At 40.8% G+C, this 18,054-nt stretch overlaps 1 long non-coding RNA gene across 2 annotated transcripts; it reads left to right on the top strand.

Moving 5' to 3' along the window:
- The first annotated feature begins 922 nt into the window (after nt 1–922).
- LOC147133058 (uncharacterized) lies at nt 923–17,559 on the top strand. Of its 2 annotated transcripts, none has more exons than XR_015081871.1 (4): nt 923–1,207; nt 1,878–1,960; nt 5,282–5,383; nt 6,041–6,789. It is a non-coding gene; the product is annotated as an uncharacterized LOC147133058 (long non-coding RNA). The 2 variants fall into 2 exon arrangements; XR_015081870.1 differs by lacking the exon at nt 6,041–6,789 and adding an exon at nt 16,798–17,559 and having other exon boundaries at nt 928–1,207.
- The last annotated feature ends 495 nt before the right edge of the window (nt 17,560–18,054 follow it).

Here is an 18,054-nt window from a genome sequence, read left to right as displayed (position 1 = left end):
TTATCGTCCTTAAACATACCGCTCCCCTGAAACTAATTATAATGCTGTCAGTACAGTCCAAGGATTTTTTTTTCGAACCCAAATGCTCCTCGCTTGGTCCCCCTCTTTTTTTTTTTTTTTTTTTAAACTCCGGGCCAACTCAGGTGACAATCCCGGGGGCAGTTCGGATAAAAACAATGACAACACGAATGCTGCCAAATACTTTGTATTTTCCAGTTCACTGTCCCCATCAAACGATACAAAAATCATTCATGTATGGACCATTTGCAGCCTCTGACAAAAACATCCCTTTACGAAGATAATAAGGTACAGTTTTAACAGACAATTTTAGATTCTGCTCCAGAAAACTGGGGCAGGGCTGGGCAATTATGAAACACAGGACACTGTCAGTGTTGTTATTCATGTGGTTGGTTGTTCAGTGACAAAATTGAGGCTAGTTCATATGCACATGGAAATGTATTGAGCTTGATGACCACGTTAAAAAAAAAAGAAATATCGACAAAAGTATAGTATTATACTGAAAATGTATTTTATTCCTTTTAAATTTTTCTTACTTGTATATTATTTGAATTACTATTGTTTTTTGATATTTTATTTGATTATTTGATTAAATTATGATACATAACAAATTATGTATATTTGAAAGTTAGTACAAATGACTAGTAGCGAATGGATCAATTCAAAATCTGATGAAAAATAGAAGTAAAATAAAATCATGATTTTTATTTCTGACTTCATAAAAGACAGTGCATTTCATTATTTTTGTTTCCGTTAATATTGTTGCATTTAATAATTCGATTCAATCACAATAAACTAAAATATCTTATAAAATAAACCTTGAGTTACTTCCTGTCTCAGTGCAATGCCATATTATGGTCATTTTCTGCTTCCCTCTTTTCTCCCTCGTTTTGATTGCTAGTCCCACCCTAATGAGTTTCACCTGTGCCTTATAGGTTGCTGATCTTTGTGTGGCTATATGAAGTCCATCTCATCCTCTCTTCTGATGACATATATCATTTGGAGGATGTTTCTGTTGCTGCTCGCCTCTGACTGCATGTTACAAGGTTTTCCGAATGCTACCCGTCTTGTTAGATTTAATTAAGTCATATTATTGTTTACATGTGGACTTGTAATTAGCTTTGGGTGAAATGTGCTATTTAGCCGCCTTTCCACAAAGCGCCCTCAACTTGTATTTGACCTGTTTAAGGTGAGTTTATGAGATTGTACATAATTGTAATTGGATGAGACTTGAGTGTTGTTCTTGGGTTGATCCTTGTATTGAATATAGAAAGCCTGAATGAAGCTTTTGTCTTTTTTTTGTCTATTTTATTATCTTTACTTTCAATTTAGCTTTGCTTCTAGACAAGAAATTGTTTGCTGTTATACAATATGTGAATTTAAGTATTAACTTGATTAAATAAAAAGGGAAACCACGTTATCTTTCATAATATTGTCATAATTTTAATAAAACTCTTGTTTCAGGTCCCTGAGATTAATCTGAAAAGAAAGAAAAATGCTCTACAAAATTTAGAAAGTTGCTCTTAGCTAGCTAAGGACAAGTACCTTAATAGTACTTTTAATGCATTGTATTTATGTATACTGTATAAATCTATGTAGTTTAATAGGACGTTTAGTAACTGTATTGTTATTTCTATGCATTTTATTCTTATTCCTTAAAGGTGAGATTTAACGCCTATCTAGGGATTGCAGATGAAAAATAGCCTTTTGGCTAACTCTGGCAGATTTATTTGAATATTTATCAATATGTCCTGTCCTTGATATAAATATATTTTTAAAAAGTTCAAAAAATATATTTTAGCCTTGCATATGGTATGTCTAATCACTGGTTTATTGTTGCTGTACTTTTGGCATTGCAGCATTCCTGTTGGTCAGAGATGCTGTAGTCGGGGTGCTTCAGAGGCAACTGATTGAAACCTGATGGATAATTTATGTTCTGGAGGTAAGCCTGTAATTTCCAGGGGTGAGCGAATGGGGTAGGCAACCATCAATGATTTATAGGTCAACATTATCCATAACTTTGCCTCGTAAATTTAGCTGGTCGTTAATCCGGCCCAAATGCCACACCACATGAGGGAGAAATTGAATGACTTTGAGGGGCGGTTAGCGTGAGAATTTAGCGGTCGTCTTCGTGATACGAGTCAACATGCTGTTGACAGTTGTTTCCAGCGATTTGAGCTAATTAGCTGCTAATTAGAATGCATCCTCCCCAGAGCAAACGACTCAACGGAGATGAGTTTTGTTTCTCCCTTGGCCAAAAATTGTAAGCCTACCAAAATGCATTGCAACAAATCATGTGATGTTGTTCTCTTCTCTTATTGGTCACAGCAATTTAAACAGTTTTTTTTCCCGGATGGATGAGTGAGTGAGAGTCACAAACGCAAAACTGCGCTTGAGTGGCATTTGGTCATAAATTCAAATTTGTGCCCTTTACATAATTTTCTATGGGGAAAAAAAAGCATTTTAAATAGTTGACTTAAGGTGCTTGATAAAAATGTTTTAACTAGTTTAATTAACCTTGTATAAATCCTTTCAAAGCTGCTGTATCCTATTAGTTAACAAGGTTAAAATATGTTGACACTCTACTGCAGTAGTTCAGTGCGCACTGGAGGAACAACGCGTTCACAGACTGATGCGACAAAAGTCCCCCCTCGACTAATCTTCTCGTTTAGCCTCGAGCTATTCCCTTGTTAGTGCCGTTGCTAACCATAATGCATTCCTCCATATGCGTGTTGCAGCTCCGCTCAGGAGTACAATGACTGTAGAATCCACCGTCCTCAGCTGGTGTGCATGTCAATTGGCTACAACACGGCCGCACACTGAAGCGTATGTACACAAACACAATTAGCCACAAACAAGCTTCATTTCTCCGGCGGATCATTAACGCCGGTGCTTTTGTGCTTCTCCCGGCTACCAATCAATACACAGATGCAGCGTCCAAGTTGGACAGACGATAAATAAGCCCGGCGTGGGGGTTGACAGCCGATTTTTTTTTTTTTTTTTTTTTTTTTTTTTTTTTTTTTTTTTTTTTTTGGTCAAGGCTTCAAAAAGATCAACACTCCGGGGGGAACTGGCAAAGGTTTGCCGAGACCACAGAGGCTGCCAAAATGGTTTCAAAGCAATTGAAGCCAACATTTTACTGGTGAAAGCGGGAATGCGCTCTACTCCCAAATTTTCCTAACCATTGATTGACTTTGAAGTGACTTTGCGGCGTCCTTGTTATCAGCGCCTCCCCCTTGCACCCTCGGCCCACAAAAGTGCTGACTCCAGCTTTGTACTACTCATCGCCGCTTCTTGCATTAGCACTTTAAAGCGCATCTGTTGCCTGCCGGGACAATTACTGCTGCAGATTTGATACTTCCACACAAGAATTCCTCCTAATCATACTAAACATGAGGTTGGAATCTTAAATGGAAGGCACTAATGTCGGAGGGAAGGGGAAAAAGGGGAGAGAACTTGAAGATACCAGTGCGTTCTTAGTGTTTTTTAGCGTGGGGGGTGACCCACATTTTTCCTGCCTCGGAGGACTTGGCTTTGTTTTCGGGGTTGCATCTCTCCGTCTGGCCATTTCAAACATGGAAGGCTTCCTTTAAACAAGGCCATATGCTGTGTGGACACACAAACACACTTAGCATTCTACGCAACTCGTGTTTGAAAAGACTGAATAAATTCGCCATGTGCAGCTCCCCATCACAGGCGCTAAAACAAATGATTTATCTTTGCAAAAGTTCACCATTTACTGAACCACCAAGTTCAGAATTTACACTCAGTTATTGAATGTTGACCACAATAATGTAACACATTACACAAAATAAATACATTTTGGGGGATTGATTAAATTAAACTGAATTTGGATAACTTAATAGATGTTTTGCATAAAAAAAATAGACTTCCTCATTTCCAGTTCAATTCCCTTAAATGCAGTAAAATCCTACCTATTGCTGTAAATATCCACAATTAATTTCCATGGAAACTTTAAACACTGTAGGAACTGTATGCAAAAAAAAGGGTAGTGGTCTTTGCACAGAGCCTTGAGGTATTCCATTACTTGTAATCAATTGTAATCCGTACTATTTTTAAAGCAGCTAAACTCCAATTTGAATTTCCATTTTTAATATATATAAATACTTACACGGAGACAATATTACACTGGTCATTTTACAGTATAACAATCACTTTACTTGGCACACATCTTGCATTGTAGCGGTTAAGCTTTGTAAAAAGCTCATTTGATGACGCATTTTGAGCAGCTGTTCAAGCACGTCGATGGCATCACATTATGACTACACGAGAGACTGAACAACAGTTGCTGTTTGTCGAGTGGCTGGGGGGGAAGGCATCTTTGTGCATTTGGCCACAACGGAACAGAGTGTCATTGAGAAGTTGCCAGCCACAGCAGCTTTGCATCGTAATTCTCGACAATACTTCAGAGTTTTTCGGAACAGGCAGCTGCCAATTCCGAGCGCCTCACCTCACCTCGCTACTCCTCCTCGACGGTGATGGATGAGCCTGTCTCGTCCTCTCACCTTGCTGCCGTAATTGAGGCTTTCCTTTGCTGTTGTTGGGCCACATGGTTTACGGCGGACTTGAAGACACTACAGAAAATGGATGGTTGGTTTGCTCTACATTTATACGTGTCAGAGGTAAAAAACAGATCCATCATGGAAACCAGAGAGCTGTTTCTTGATCGAAAACTAAGCTACTAGAAATTGTGATGCAAGTCATTTTGTTTTAAAGTATCACTAAAGTGAAAATGAGCCACGTAATATATCATCACTGTTGGGCGGAATCCTCGTACTGTCAAAATGACAACTTTTCAGAGGAAAAAAACGCCAGCTTGCTTAAATTTCCCTGGCATGTTTTCGTTCAAGTTTTTTTCGCTAGTTTAAAAAAAGCGCTTTTTTACCACTTTAATTGGGTAATGCGTAAAAAATAACAGACGACGTGCGGGTGGACCATTAGTATTGATTTGTGAAAAAATATTAATTTGGCCATGGGAGGCGGGAGGTTCCGCTGGACCGCGACGATGTCCTTCTTTAATGGGTCAAAATTGTGTTTGCATTGGAATACATGAGAAAATCCACAAGATGTCCAGGTAGTCCACAATGGGTTAGAATATCCTTTCTGAAATATTGCAGGATATCTTTGCCAGCTGAGGAGGGTGGCGGGTTTTTGTGAAGGCGTTTGGCACATGAAAGTCGTCCTTGGTTGCAAGGTCTTGGCAAAGGCTCTCGAGGGATCAGGTGCCTTTTCTGTCTTCCAGGTGGCTGGAGTTGAGAGCGCACATGACGACATCTGCCATTTCCCTCTTCACAATATCCGGATTTTCAGCAGGGCACTGTGACAACCTCTCGAGATCCATCAGGTTTTCCACTTTTTCTTCCATCTCTAGTAGTTTTCATATGCATTTCTATTCTATGAAAATCCCTATCAAAAGCAATGAGAAAACAAAAACAAAATGCCACTAAATGTGGAGATATTCTCATTTTTGCATTGCTCTCCTATTCATTATTTTATATATAATAAATGTGAAAAACAATAAAACAAAAATATGAAGGATATTTTACTTAATAATCACATAATGATGACATTTGGTGTTGATGGGCATTTATCTCTAATTTCTTCATTTCAAAAATGAACATTTTTGTAAAAAAAAAAGTGCAAAAACAAAACTCTAAATCTGGAGAAAAGTACTTTTCATATGCATTGGTCCCTCTTTCCTTTTCTATGAAAATAAAAATAGTCATAAAACAAAATATGACTATTTCATCATAAGATAAGTTAACTATTCCCCAAATGGTCCTATTTGTAGTTGAAAGGGTTCATTCTATGTTTAACAGCAAACAGAAAAAGTTATTAAAAATGCACTTTTATTTGCCAATTACAATCAATTCAAAGCCTTGCTTTCAGCAATTCTGACATGCACATTTGTTGTGGTATTGCTGGCAGATTTGTACCAATACAAATCTGTTGGGCTCTCCAACTAAAGCGCATTTACCCCTCTCTTCCCAACTAAATTTAGTGGCTGTGAGGCAAGTGGCTTTTGGAGGACACCCGAACAATGCGGAAACAAACCATTGGGGGAGATTGAGGCCGGCGGAGGGCGAGCGGCCTTTCCAAAGCGTGTCGCACTTGTCATTTAGTCGCTCTTGTCACGGTGGATCAAAGCGTTGGCCGCTGCCCCTCGCTCCCTCACTCGCAATATGCCTGGTTGCAAGCTTCAGCTGAGCTCGGCGATGGATTAGACCAAGCCGTGAATTTAAAAGGAGTCGGTGGGGGTGGGTGGAGTTGAAGGGGCTGTGAATGTTGGCCTACAGGGGGTGGCGTGTTGCTATTTATGGCTGGAGTCGCATAAACTACAGCTCCAACGTTTTGCTCGCAGGCATTCAATTGTGCCTTGGCCTGCTTTTGAGAGAAATTTTGCTGTAGCGACACAAAATTAACCGCGCATTAGCTTCCCTAACGTGTAATTGATTCGGTCACTCAGCGCGATGTAAATAAGAAACCAATTGCCTCTTTTAGTTCTCCAATCTTGGCTGCCATAGTTAAGTCTTCATACTTGTTCATGTGAAACAATTTGAATAGTTTTTCTCGCACGTTAGCCCAGTTTTGTGTCATGCACAATAAACTTGCTAGGGATACGACCGTTCCGAGGTTTTGACGTTGCAAACGGATTGAAATGAATTGACTGCATATAATTAACAAATCAAATTAAACCAAAACGACCAAGCCTGCTCTAAAAACCTCTTTGCAATATGTACTCTGTGCCTTCACTGGACTAAATGTGGCATTCTGATTAATATTGATTTTTGTGGAATATGAGTTAAGCAGCAAAATCGACCCGATTTCGTCCATCTCAGGGAGTGGCCATTTGGTCACTTCTGTCTACTGAAGATGACATCGCAGTTGTTCAGGGCTCGGGTAACAACCAATCATGGCTCACCTGTTTTCTGAAGCTGAGCCACAATTGGCCATTATCCCTGAGCCACTCATGTCATTTTCAGTCGACAGCAAGTAGCAAAATGGCCGCCTCCTGAGAGGGACAAAAACGGGTGGATTTTACTGCTTAACTCATATTCCATTAACGCAATATTTATCAGAATGCCATGTTTCGACTGATATAGAATACAATCTTGTAAAGAAATGTTTGGGCTTGACTTCCCCTTAAAAAAAATAAATAAATAAATAAATTGTGTTGACTTGCATTCAAAGTCCTGCAGGTGGCTGTGACATCACGGCAGCCTATAGCATTGCATCCACCAATCGCGAAAGGCCAGCACGCGGGCTGACCAATTAGACGCCAGTTGAGCAGACGAGGACGATGCGTCAAAAGAGCTCACAGATGACGTCACGGGCAAAGCGCTGTGATCCGAGCAATTTTGACGGCAATGGCATTTTCCCGTGGTTATTAATAGTGCCACCGAGTGAGTCAGTTGAATAGCGAGCGGGTGACGCCACACAGGTTTTTTTTTCTCCTCCAATCTCATTTTTTTCCCTTGATAACTTCATTCCTCCCCATCACTCCTGCATTGCTCTAGGTGCTCTGTTTAAACATTAATGCCCAGGTTCTCCTTGGCTCGATAAATAAGCACTTAATAAAATGCCAATTAATATTTAATAGCCTCATTGTACATTATTAAAAAAACATAAGTCAGTTAGGCGTTTCCTGTCCTGTTTTGCTAATTAAGCATGTGGGTTTTAACTGCGGATGTCCCTTCAACTCCAAGTGGCCACCGTGGAATAAAAATCATCCAGTCATTTTAATTGAACAACTTTTCCCGAGTGGTTAGATGGGGATGTGGAAGTTTTGTTCTCTGCCATTGGTTGACTTCCAAGTTGTTCTAATTTCAAGATTATTTTCTCATAGTAAAGCAAATGAATTCAGGCTCTACCTGTCACCATCATAAAACCTTTATTTGCTGTACAGGCAATGTTTTTTTTTTTTTTTTCTTTTGGGACAAATTTTAACTGAACTACCATTAAAGTATAAGTTAACATCTGCAATAAAACTATACTGTTATTTGCCCAAAAATGTCATGCTCAGGCCAACACAGTAGTAACACATTTACATGCCAAAGAACTACGTTAAAGTGAGTTGACTTGCTTCATTTAGACATCAGAAGGTCATTGTCTCCATTTGTGGCATTTCGGTGCCAAGCAACTGTTGAAGTGAGTTCAGGGGCTTCATTTTGACAAAAGCAATGTTTTACCACCATATTGGGGCATCTTGGTAGCAAGGAACTATTTTATAGTGAGTTGATAAACTTAATTTAGATAAAAGTAGTGGTTTGACACATTGCAGCATTTTAGTGTCAATGAACTATGTTGAAGTGAGTTTAAAGCTTCATTTGGACAAAAATGCTTTTGCGACATATCGTGGCATCTTGGTGCCAAGGAACAATGTTGAAGTGAGTTGAGGCACCTCATTAAGACAAAAGTCGTGCTCTGGCACCAACATGTGGCATCTGTAGGCAATGATAGCCCGTTTGAGGGAGGGCAGCAATTACTCATAGGTTTTCGCTATTTGCAGCACTGTACTCACCCTTTGAGTACCGTATTGCCCATGTTCCAACTCTTGTCCTGGGAAAAAAAAAGCCAAATAAAAAGCAAAACACACTTGCATCTGATTTTGTAGGTTCCACTGTTATAGCCGAGCAGCTTTGAGTTGATTTTCTCTTCCAAGTGAGTAAGCGAAAAGCGTTTTGGATTGTAGCGTTAGCGTGTCTGCCAGAGAGGAGAATGTGCTGGAAAGTTACCCGATGTGTGTTTGAGCCTTCACTGTTGGGGTAATGATTTAGAAAATGAGAGTTCACTCTTCAAACATTCGCATCCAAACAAGAGAACAGTGCCGTGGGAGATATGCTGCACTTTAATTTCCTTTAAAATACTTATACTTCACTGCTGAAGTCGCGCTTTCCGACCACTATTATCAAATAAGAGCGTAACAGACAAAAACTGTTTCGTCTATTATCCTCTTCTTAACTGAAACGTAAACAAACCTCTATATGCAATTTTATTCCCTGCGTTTGGATGTGTGACGGTGAAGCTGGAGCGTGAATCAACTTAGAAATATTAAACACCATGAAAGTGCTTAGAAAGAAGAAGCATTGCAGAGGTTTAACTCATGTCATTTAACTCGGTGGTTCCCAAACATCGGTCAGCCACCTGGTACGGGTTCGTGGGTCAATTGGAATCGGGCCGCACTAAAAAACATATGTTGTACTCTCACGACTCAAGAGTTAATGTGACTAAATATTTTTGTAAAAAAAAAAAAGTACTTTTTTTTTCAATGTTTCAAAAAATTTGCAATTTGTATTTCGTTTTAGTTTCCATTTTTAGGCATTTTTATATATTTTTTAATTTATATCTTTGTAAAATGCACATTTTAATATTTTAAAATACAGGTTTTTAAAAATTGTTTCCATGATTATCTGGTCTATTCTTTTTGCCAGATCTACTATCTACTATTATGATTAGGGTCACCAAGCTTCCCGTTAGCCGCTATTCACCTTTTAATGTAAATCGCCTTTTCCGGCAATGACTTTCTTCAGGCTTGATTGGCTAGAATGTCGTTACTGTAGAGTCAAGGGTTGAAGTGTACCTGTTGCATTGGTATGGCACAGCCCAAAAAGTATATATACATACAAGTACCGCCTTATGGTTCCTGTCTGATTAAAGGAAAACAACTGCTTGTGAAAGAGGCGCTTGCATATAAATATTCCTTCAAGGTAAAACAAATCTGCTCATAGATGGATGTTTAAGCTTGTGTTATTGCATTAGGCGGCTGATAGAATTTTTTTTGTGTTGACTATTGTTCCCTGCTTGCTTGTTTGACTCCTTACCTTTGTGTGCCACGTTTGTCGAAGGCGCACTGGAACAAAAACAAAATCCGTGTTTAATTAGAGGGAAATGGCTCTTGATTTAGTGCCTGTCGGCCGCTGTTATTTGAATACGCCGCTGCAGGAAGTAGCCTAAGTAAAGCGCGGAAAATCACTTTGCGACGTGTGAATTGGTCTAATTGGCATGAGTTAATGTGAATGAACGTACGCTAAAATTGGAGAGCTCGCCAGAAGGAATTCTCACTCGGCTGCCCATCCGGACAAGGCCGACATGTCAAGGACTTTTTTCTGTTGTTTCTTTTTTTGTTAGCCTGATAATATGCTTAAATAAACACCTTTCAAGTAAAAAAAAAAAAAAAAAAGTCAAAGACTCATAATAGCCCCAAAGCCGGACAAAATTGGAACACTACCCAACAAGCAGCTTCGTATTTAGATTGTGGTAAGAGATTTTGGTAGTGCAAAATAATGAAACACTATTCACATATAAAAAGTCAAACTGAGTGTGAAAAATGGATAAAAAAAAGCAATGTTCAGCAATTCAGAATTTGGGCCGTCCTAAATTGATACGGTTCCACTCCAGTCCTGGAGGGGGCACTACTGCTAATCAGCAAACTTGCCAATTTCAAGAATGTTGTTTTAGAAATGTTTGTACAATACCTGGTACGGGTTATAATTTCTAATTCAATTAAGATGCCATAGCTTGATACAGGCATCTAATTGCTCCAATGTATATAGTAACCCTCTGAGCTACTCAAAATATGCACACTAAAACCTTTAAAGTAGAAAATCGCTGCAAGTGGATTGAAAATCATCCCTCTTTGTTTATCATCTCGTAAGGCAGATGATGTCACAGCATCGCCTCAGCTCACAATCAAATGTGACTGGCCTCCTCCGCCTACTTTCGGGCCGCGTTCGCGTTCTCAGGGCGCGCCTTCGCTGTGGTGGTGTCTGCATGCCAGAAGAGAGAAATTAGAAGAGGGCAAGAGGAGAGGAAGCGGCGTCTTTTGACAGGCGCGTGACAGCGCCTTTAATCACGACAGCCATTTGTGCTGTCAGCACAAAGGAGAGTCACAGGGGGAAGAGTGTATATAGTGTGAACACTATACAGTGTATGATTGAGGAAACGCCGCAGTGCACTCTTGATTGACACTGCTAAAAGGTGTTACTGTAACTGCTATGCAAAATATTCTGTATCTCACGAAAGAGACACACCTCGCATTTTTGGAAATAACAATTTGGGCCCAATTTGGCGATTTTCACTTCGAGGTGTACTCACTTTTGTTGCCTCCGGATTAGACAATGGATGTGTGTTGGGTGATTTTGAATGAGTTGGGGTAAATATATACAGTTATACAAGCTGTATTCGGACCACTTTCACATAGTTTAATAGTTAAGGTACTTTAATTGAATGCTGTACTTAGAAAAGTGTGTTCAAAGTGTGTCTAAGGACAATTTTGAATTTACCTCCTTCAAACACAAATGCTTACAAAATAAATGACAACATAATTTTAAATGTTTAAAAAGAGACAATACAACCAAGAATTGTGAAAAAAATAATAGGAATGACCCTTTTGTAGAGCTTTTCAGGACCCCCCAATGACACCGTTTAAAGCACAAAAGCTGTAACAGCAACAGCAATTTCAAATGAGCGTGAATGACTGAGCTGCAGCAGCGAGCTTAGGCAGGCAAAAGGTGCCAGCACGCAAGTAATTGACCTATTTGTAAAAGTCGCCAGCTACTGTTGTTCTTCTGATTGGTCAGCTTGTGTGCGTACTTGATGACTCACCGCTGTGATTCAGCTGACAACCTCCGGCACTTTTTTCTTCTTCTTCGTTTTAACTCTCCTCACCTCTACTGCAATTATGGAGGCGTGCACAGAGGTGACAACACATTTTATATTCACGATCGAGCAGAAGATGAAAAATGTGAGGGCAGCGATAAATGAGCGCAAAACGGAAAACCTTTTTTTTGAAGTAGGTTTTTATTATTTTAAAAATGTGTTACTCTAAATTGTCAGAGGAAGTCCAGGATGGATGAAATGATGACTTGTACTATAGTGACATGCCATTGCCATTGTCATTTGTGGGTATGCTAAGGAATTAATTTAAAAAAAAAAAAACATCATGTACGCCGGTGAGCAAGCCATTCTGATTCACTCCGTTTGTGTTTGGATACGTATCCTGCACCACATGCACAAATCAGCAATGAAAAGTGTAATTCGGCCAAAGCCCTCTCGTAAATTGGCTAGTTGCTAATAACGTGTCATTAGGGATTCATCGACTAAATGGTTCAACCCCTAGTACATATTGGACTTGATAATATCTTGGGACGGCTAATGGGAGGTGGTAAGCAGCTAGTGGACATGTCAGTGCTGCACAAAACAAGTATGTGTGTGACCGTATAATAGGGTGGGATGTGGGAGCGGCGACGGCTGGGTGGCGGCAAGAAGAAAAGAGTATTTATCAGCAAACGGCAGCACGGTTTGCCACATCCATCTCCAAGTAATCCCGCCCGCAGCATCTACCGAGATCACAAACGGCACATGAGAGCGCAACGCTATTCATGTGATGCCGCACGCAGGGAAACGGCACATGCGCATACAGGAGAAACCAACACACATGCACTCCATCCTGAGGGCTGAGTGCTTCTGCAGTGTGCTCCACTTGCACATAAGATGATACTACAGGAACATTCAGTATAGTGGATGGAGTGATATGACCTTGATCAAGATAATACACTTTTATTTGCCTGATAGCTTAAATAGAGGGAGACATGCTCACGTAATGTATTTTAGGTGTCTCCTACATCAAATGTCACACCCGTTGGAAAGTTAGCACTTGCTTACTCCGTCTATGTTCCCGCCCGGTACCTCAGGTTAGCTGACCAGCTACTTCTAGAAGTACCATGGTCTCGGCGGAAATTCAGACAGGACTGGGTTTTTTCTGTTGCTGGTCCAACACTTTTCAAATGACCTCCCTCTGCACCTTAGAGAGGACCCCATACCACCCGCCCCCCTCCACATGGAGGGCCGTATGATCATCATTGCATCATATTGTCTCCATAGGACCTGACTGGAAGGTTCTCCACACCTGACTTGTGAATGCCATCCAAAATATCAAATGGAAAAAGATGAAACGACGAGAGTCTTGAGCCTTTAGATTGTAGCCTTGTAGGTTCCCTCTCAGGAAAACCCTATTCATTAACTTTTATTGCCAGCTCATTCAGCGTGCACTGTGGGAATTCTTTAATGGTATAAACAAAGCTTTGTGCATGCAACAAAAAAAAAAAAAAAATCTGTCAGTCTCATTATAGCCTAAAAAGAGTGCCAGTAGCTAAAGTTTGCCTCTAGGCACATTGCTTGCACCTTGACAACATTCTTTTGGGGGGGGGGCGTGGGGGAGTCTCCTACTCAGTGCCCACTGCTCCCAGTCAAGGAGCATGTAAATAATTCACTGAGCTCATTTCTTGCCAGCTAGGTTATGTCAGAGTCTCAACCATGGTGTCACACTTTTATAGTACCTTGCCACGGCTTTAGCTTAAATGACTCCCAAAAATGTCAAATGAATGAATTACTTTATACATTAGTTTATCAGAACAATCCCACAGATCTCATATACAGTAGTTACAACCCTAGAGGCTACGAACATACTAGTCTTGACATTAACTCATTCATTCACAAATGCAGTTGTCTTTTCACAGTCCAGCCATTCAATCCCAGTACCGGTAACTTATTTTAATTTTTTTTCACATTTTTTTCAAAAGAAAAGAGGGTCTGAAAATGTCTGGCAGTGAGTGAGTTAAGAGCAATCTGATTGGATGTCAAGTAAATTTTGGGGTCAATTATTTGGATGGAGTATAGTCGTTAATAGAGCAAGGAACAATATTTGATACCCTTAACTTAACAAAATAGTTTCCGTGTGTATCACGAAGAGGTAGAAGAACCGTATGATTTCTTCCAGCCAATCCTAAAGTTGAAAAGTACTACAAAAATTTGGAACAGTTTTCTCCATACAACTAAAGGAAATAGAAAAAACAAAAGAGTACCAGCGCCAACTGTCACACAGGTGTAAAAATACATAAGATGCAAATCTGTCTCGCGCATCTTATTAGTTAACATTAATTTGAATGTGTTTTAATGACCGTTTGAGGTGGAAGCAGGAAGCAAACAAGTCATCAGTGTAGACTCCTGTCCCCTGCAGACTTTCTTTCCATATATGGGCAATTTCCCACTGTCAAAAAAGTGCAAGAAAATGCAAATGAGCAAGCAGTTTTCATTGTCCGGGCAATTTTAGAGGACGTGCCTGCTAAAGCGCGTCGGGACTTTGATTACGGGATAGCTTTGTTATAATTGCATAGCGATCAATCAGGAGGCGAATACTTGTGTAATTAATTAGCTCCTGCAAACACTGCGGAGGTCAAACGGAGAGCCTGTCCCCACGCATGTCTACTGGAGCCGGTGACTTTAATTCTGTAAATTGTTTATAGGATATCAGGGGAGCACCTCCCTCGCGCTAGCTACCTGTGGCGTGGATGGCTTGGCAATGTTGGGTGGAACAGATGAAGAGTGTCTGCCTCCTCAGAAATGCTTGTCCTGAGAGTCGCCTGGCTGAGCTTGTCCCAGGGCCCACTGCGGGGCTCGGATCCCCTTTGTCTCCTGCTGTCGCTTTCCATTTCTCTCAATTTTTTTTTTTTTTCACACCGCGCCTCCCTCGCTTCGCCCTCGACCGCTCTGACTGTCATTCCTTACTCCGGTGCTGCTTATCGTCCCGTAACGCCCTCCTCCCCACCTTGCCCGGACCTCAGCCGTTCCATTTGACGTTTGATTTAGTCATTGATTATTTATGTGGAGGGGATGATACAAACAGTCTGCTTTCTCTAACTCACAATTTATAGTCTAAACTGGGCTTTGGGACCTCTTTTACTTGGTGAAAGTTTCCTAATAACCTGAGTACCGTCACGGAAACAATCTAACAACGGTGCCAAACGGTCTGGCTCTTTGGTGTCATGGTCAAATACCGGTAGTTTTTTTTCATCCGGTTTGAGGGTTCTAGACCTCGGAGAAATTTAGTGTCAGGAGTAGGACTGTTCGCTGTTACCCTCTAATAGTGTAGGATGGTACAGTAAGTGGCATTTACATATGCAATCTGGCAACCATACCAAATTATTTTCTAGAGGTGGGCATTTTACAAAATTTTGTTGGTCCGTCGTTTGTCAGTCATCGGCGGCAAGGGTACCCGTCCGTCATTTTTCATGACGAACTGAATTGTAATCGTCAGTCCATCAGTCAGTCCGTCAGTTAAGTACGTCAGAAGTCCGTTGGTCCATCAATCGGTCTGCCAAAAATACTTCAGAAAAACACAGGTGCGCTAGTGATGGACGCGATTAGTGGCGATTAAACTGACGGATGGAAACCCACTTTCATCATTAGTCAGTGCGTCATTTTTAAAAGGTGTCCCGTCATCCGTCAATCGTCAGCAAAATGGCCGTCCGGATCGGACCGGTCCGTCAGTCTGACGGAATTCCCACCTCTGCTATTCACTTCCAATTCAGTTTGGGGTTACTACTTTTCAAACTTCAAACAAATGTAGTGTCAGAAGTGGATTGGTTACCCCAAATATAGAAGGGTAAGTTAGTTGGAAAGTGCCCTCAAGGGGGTTGTGTATGTAATCTGCCATTAGGGTTGTATCCGCAATCTGGCAACCTTTCAGGTTAAAGTTGACGGTACTCATTCTCAGACAAATATGGTGTCATCACTGCGGTTGTTTTAAGTGATCTGGCCACCATGCCAAAGGCTATTTGTCCAAACTCAGGTTAAAGGCCGTGATACACCAAAACGACGTTCACCAACAGTGAAAGACGCTTACCCCCTGTGGCGTCCGGCTGGCTGTCAGCACGTCACGCTGGCAAAACACACCTCAACGACAGACAGCGACGATGACCATTAAAGTACCTTCTGCGCATACATAAGATGTAATACCCTTCAATACCATCGGCGGCGGTAGTCACTATTTCTCATTGTTAGAAAAATCCAACCGGAAAGATGTTGGCCGGGGGCGGATCATAACGTAAACAATGCATTCGGCTATATTACGGGTTACGATACTAGGACGGTGGTCACTACACCAATCAGACGGCGCTTAAAGACGCCATGATGCTTCACAACCTCCGACGTTGGTTTGGTGTATCAGGGCCTTAAGGGTACTCATCGTCAAATCTTGTCGGACGGATTCGGATGCTCTTTGAGGAAATGTCAAACATGTCGAATGTGTACCGCTTATGCTATGATTCCCCTAACAAAGAGCAGTTAAAAACCCTGCCCTTTTTAAGGTACCAAAGAAAAAAAATAACAGGGAGTTCAGATCATAAACAAATGACAACAATGGAGGACATCTGGGCAGAAAAAAAACAACCCTTTTTGTTTTTTCCCATTTCATTAAAACAATTTTCTAGCCCCTTCTAACAGGGCTACTCACTCCTGGCAAAAACTGCTGCTATCCGGCCGCCAGCCAAAGAAAAGACCCTGGCTTCTGGCCATGACAGAGGACATTGAAGCTCCATTCCAGCTCTGGATGAAACTCATCAAGAGAAGGCCTATGTAGTGTTAAGTGCACATTAGCTGGCGTTAGATGTATTCAGATCTCCTTTTCTAACCCCAGTTCCACTCTAAATGCTTTAAAATGGAATTGTTACATCATAAGGCAATATATCTGTCATCATACTCTTTTAATAAGACGTCTAATACATTGTGCAAGCTTACTCGTAAGTGTCCAAAATGTGATGTAACTGGCCTCGTTTTTGCTTCAATTGGAAGCTATTTGGGAAATTGTTACTTCTTAGAGGCTTTCAAGCTCAAAGATTTATCCACTCGCAAAGTGTCTTCTCCCTATAAAGACCTATCTTTTTTTACTTTTTTTTTTTTTTTTTTGTTCGTCCGAGGCAGTCGCAGACACATGCACGATGACGACAGATACTGCGTGCGTGTGCGGGATTCCCTTCCAAAGAGTCGCTGAACAACACGACAGTCGCCCCTGATATGAGCTGCGAAACCTGCGTGGGATGCCCATCTGTTCAGCACCGGAGTAATGACTGCGGTCCATTATGCAAAAACACACAAAACTCATTCAGAAAGTCAATCAGACTTGAGGTCATGAGGAGACCAAAACAAAAAAAAAAAACAAGTATCAAAGTACAAAAGGTTTGAGGGCACCAGCTAAGTGACAAGCCATTGCACCCCAAAGGATCTTGCTGAATCCGATGAGGTATGGTAATATAATGTAATGGTAACCATACAAGTGAACCTTTTTCAGGGTCACAAAGGTACATGTACCGGTATGCAATAATTGAGTATTTGGTACCATCCCAAGTGACAAGTCATTCTGTCTGTATTAGAGGTCTCCATTGGCACAAGTGTTGGACTACCAAACCAGTAACACTCCACAGTCTAGTAGCCAGTATCAAGGGCAGGTATAGTAAGGTCTCCCTAGGGCTAATTCTCGCTTTTCAAACTAACAGTTTGTACCTTGCCATGGCCCAAAAGGTACAGGCATGTTTGAACTTGTCAACTTGGCGTACAATTGGTAGAAGAATTAAACCTTTGTATGTACTATCCAAGCACAAAATAAACCTGAATTTTAAAAGACTTTGGAAAAAAATCCTCGAGACGTGAAAGTGGATTTAGAGTTGAGTTCTCAAATTCAACCGGTGTTAGCTTAAGTACTGTCCACTCCTAAGACAAATGATTGTATTTTAAGGTGTTTGATTACTGCTTTTCTGGTCCAAAAAGGTGCCGACATGATCCCTGAAATGAAGTCAAGAGTAAAGGCTCCAGACCTTTTTCCTCTAAATGTGCACTGCAGTACCCAGTTGGACTAATTTGTGCTCTAAATTGAGTCAAGGATGTCTGGTTCTAAAAAAAAAAAATGTATAAAGAGATTTTGGTTAGCATTGAGTGCGATTTCCAAACCCGCCGTTTTTCAGACGCCGCCGTCTAATTTATAGTGACTTTTTTTGGCTTATTTTAAGAAGGTGCAAAAGGATTGATGGATGATTGGTTTTCTGACCAATTATCGACAGAGCACCGTATGCTCAATAGGCCGGCCGCCTTATTGATCTCGATGACATGGCAAACGAGGCAGAATCTGAAATTAGTATGCAAATAATTATTTTGGGGGCCTTGGCACAAAACCTTGCAAAAGTT

Source organism: Filicampus tigris, chromosome 17 (genome assembly GCF_054856515.1).
Source record: "Filicampus tigris isolate MCC_2025a chromosome 17, RoL_Ftig_1.0, whole genome shotgun sequence".
NCBI lineage: Eukaryota > Metazoa > Chordata > Actinopteri > Syngnathiformes > Syngnathidae > Filicampus > Filicampus tigris.
The sequence above is the reverse complement of the archived record's forward strand: the minus strand, read 5'-3'. Positions and strand labels throughout refer to the sequence as shown.